Source organism: Ipomoea triloba, chromosome 10, assembly GCF_003576645.1.
Source record: "Ipomoea triloba cultivar NCNSP0323 chromosome 10, ASM357664v1".
Lineage (NCBI taxonomy): Eukaryota > Viridiplantae > Streptophyta > Magnoliopsida > Solanales > Convolvulaceae > Ipomoea > Ipomoea triloba.
In genome coordinates, this window is record NC_044925.1 from 23,237,251 (window position 1) to 23,240,985 (window position 3,735).

Consider the following 3,735-nt stretch of genomic DNA (forward strand, 5'->3'; position numbering starts at 1 on the left):
AGATTCTTGTGGAGCAAAAGCTACTTCCGGGGTTAACAAAGGTATCACTTCCTTTGTGTGAGCATTGTATAACAAGTAAGCAACATCGTCTTAAATTCAACACATCAAATTCTAGAGGCAAGGTTGTTCTAGAATTGGTTCACTCTAATGTGTGGCAAGCACCGGTTCCATCCCTAGGAGGGGCAAAGTATTTTGTCTCATTCATCGACGATTACTCTAGGAGATGCTGGGTGTACCCTATCAAGAAGAAGTCAGATGTGTTTGTGACTTTCAANGTGGCATACACTCCTCAACAAAATGGAGTGGCAGAGCGGATGAACAGAACCTTGCTGGAAAGGACAAGAGCAATGTTGAGGGCTGCGGGCTTAGAAAAATCATTCTGGCCAGAAGCAGTCAATACCGCCTGTTATTTGGTGAATCGAGCTCCATTAACTGCAATCGAGCTGAAGACACCAATGGAGATGTGGACTGGTAAGCCAATTAATTATTCAGACCTCCATATATTTGGGAGCATTGTTTATGCAATGTTCAATGCCCAAGAAATTACAAAGTTGGATCCAAAGTCCAGGAGCAATATTCTTGGGGTATGCTGATGGAGTAAAGGGGTATCGCTTGTGGGATCCCACTGCCCACAAAGTTGTCATCAGCAGGGATGTTATCTTTGTAGAGGACAGGCTACAAAGAGGAGAAGTTGATGATAGCACGGAAAAGNGAGATTTGATTCCTTCATCATGTGCCTTGGATACAACAGACTGAATGCAGACCCTTGTGCATATTTCAAGAGGTTTGGAAAAAATAACTTTGTTATATTGCTGTTGTATGTAGATGACATGTTGGTCGCAGGCCCCAACAAAGATCACATTGATAAATTGAAGGCACAACTGGCTAGGGAATTCGAAATGAAGGACTTGGGACCAGCAAACAAGATTCTAGGGATGCAAATTCACCGAGACAGAGGTAATAGGAAGATTTGGCTTTCTCAAAAGAATTATTTAAAGAAAATCTTGTCACATTTCAGCATGCAAGATTGTAAGCCAATTTCTACCCCTCTTCCTATTAATCTCAAAGTATCCTCAAGTATGAGTCCTAGCAATGAAGAAGGGAGGATGGAGATGTCTCGAGTACCGTATGCATTAGCGGTGGGGAGTCTAATGTTCGCTATGATATGTACAAGACCAGACATTGCGCAAGCAGTGGGAGTAGTTAGTCGGTACATGGCGAATCCAGGTAGAGAGCATTGGAACTGTGTGAAGAGGGTCCTAAGATACATCAAGGGGACCTCAGATGTTGCATTATGTTATGGAGGATCAGACTTTCTTATCAACGGGTATGTGGATTCTGACTATGCAGGGGATTTGGATAAAAGTAAATCTACGACAGGATATGTGTTCAAAGTTGCTGGTGGAGCTGTAAGCTGGGTTTCAAAACTGCAAGCAGTTGTGGCTACGTCAACAACAGAAGCAGAATATGTAGCAGCTACACAAGCCAGTAAAGAAGCAATTTGGTTGAAAATGCTATTGGAGGAGCTCGGGCACAACAAGAGTTTGTCTCTTTGTTTTGTGACAGTCAGAGTGCCTTGCATCTAGCAAGGAATCCTGCATTTCATTCAAGGACGAAACACATACGAGTGCAGTACCATTTCATCCGAGAGAAGGTGGAAGAAGGGACAGTAGATTTGCAGAAAATCCATACCACGGACAACGTAGCAGATTTCCTAACAAAGGTAATCAATGTTGATAAGTTTACTTGGTGTCGATCTTCCTGTGGCCTGATAGAGACGTAAGCGACATGGAAAGTGCAAGGTAGAAAGAATGGTGTGAAGATATGATTGTTACAATCTAATCTTCAAGTGGGAGATTGTCGGCAAATGGAGTTTGGCAGCAGCCTCAAGATTAGGCGCAAGCTGAAAACTTTGAACACAAATGTTAGGTAGCCAAACTTTGTTGAACAAAATATTTATTGTTTGGTCCCTACATTTTGGCTAACTACAAAATAACCCCAAATTCTCAACTATAAATAGGGTGGTCATTTTGTCATTCTAGCCATCCCAAATCATTCTATTCTTCCCTCATATACTAGAGATATTAGAGAGTTTGTTGAGTGTATTTCTCCTTCCTAGCAAGAGAGAATTATCCTTGTTTTCTCCTTGTTAGTTAGAGAGTGGTTGTAACTCCTATTTTCTCATAGTGAAATTCTTCTACCCTTGCCCGTGGTTTTTACCCTAATTTGTTTAGGGGTTTTCCACGTAAAATCTGTGCCTCATTTATTTTTCTTTCTCAAATTATTGTTGCAATCTGATCTATCCCACTTCCGCGGGCGCAACATGGTTCCCAACAGAAACCAACGCAGAAGATGGAGAACATGAAAAAAGTTGCTTTGGATTTTTCGAAAAATGACTTTGGGGAGTCATTTTCCGGAAAAATGAGCTTGCACTAGAAATTTGGAAAATGATTTAAATCATTTTCGGGTTTACAAACGTAGCCTTAACGAAAAACTAGCAACTGGTATATAAAGATGTGCTTTGGATAAAGTTCGTCGTCTTGTGACCCTAATGATGATCGGATGTGATCGGCATGTGCGCCTAAAAAGGTCACCGGGGTATAACAGTAGTTCTATGACGTATATTCCCTATCACTTAGCAAGGAGGTAAATTGGTTGCCCATAATTGACCGGCTCAAATCATAGGCATGCAGTTCTAAATAAAGAGGAGTCAAACTTTAAATATTGTGATTATCAAGCCAACTTACTCCTATAAGAATTAGGCTTTAACAAGTTTGGTTCTAGTTTGAGGAGGCTGATTGGGCTAGCTAGGTGGTTGTCTATATGTAAACTTAGGTTGATACTTGATAATTACTGGTTCTGGTGTACGTTTTGCTTGGTGTGATCTGATCTATTACTATACAAAGATTGAGTACAGGGGTAGCTTATACTCCTCCATTATTACTAGTTCTGGTAGTGTTGTTTAATCAGTGCGTTGTCGAAGCAGAATGTTGATGAACATATTTAGAGAGAGAGAGAGAGAGATTTGTGAAACGTAAAAAGCAAAGTGAATAGAGATGGAGATAGAAATGGGTTGACAATAATGAGTAAAAAGTTTGTAGGTGTGGTAGAGAGAGTGTCCCAGTGGAGGAGACAGCGATAGATGTTAGATAGATGAGAAGAGAAGAGAAGAGGGTACGCACGCACCTTCAATTTCATTGGATCTCTCATCTCTTTCATGGAGTGCAGGAGACTAGTGAGATAACTAATTAATTAAAGCCACTTTAAATTGGATGGATCGGATATGCATGCAATGCACATTCTTGCCAGGCCACATCAAATTAAACCTGAATATTATTATTTCTTTAAAATAAAAAATGGAAGAAATTAAAAAGCCTGAAGAAAGCAAGAAAAAAGAAGTCCATAAAAGATGAGGGGGCCTAACTGAACTGATGATTAACAGGCTAAAACTGGTGCATGCAATGCAATGCTTTTAGATGATGAGTCTGAGGTTCCACTACTACAAATCCTACTGCCATTTCCATAGTGAGGTCATAGCTGGGATGCCCAGATCAAGTGGGACCACTATCACTGCTGCAGCTTCAAACTTCAAACATCCTTAGTAGTGATGATATGTTAAGACACTGATGATAATTTCTCCAGGAGGATGATTTCTTTAGTGCCATGCTATGATAAAATCTTGCAACCACTCCACAAGACTTCACAAATAAATTGTGAATAGGTATCAAATTAATC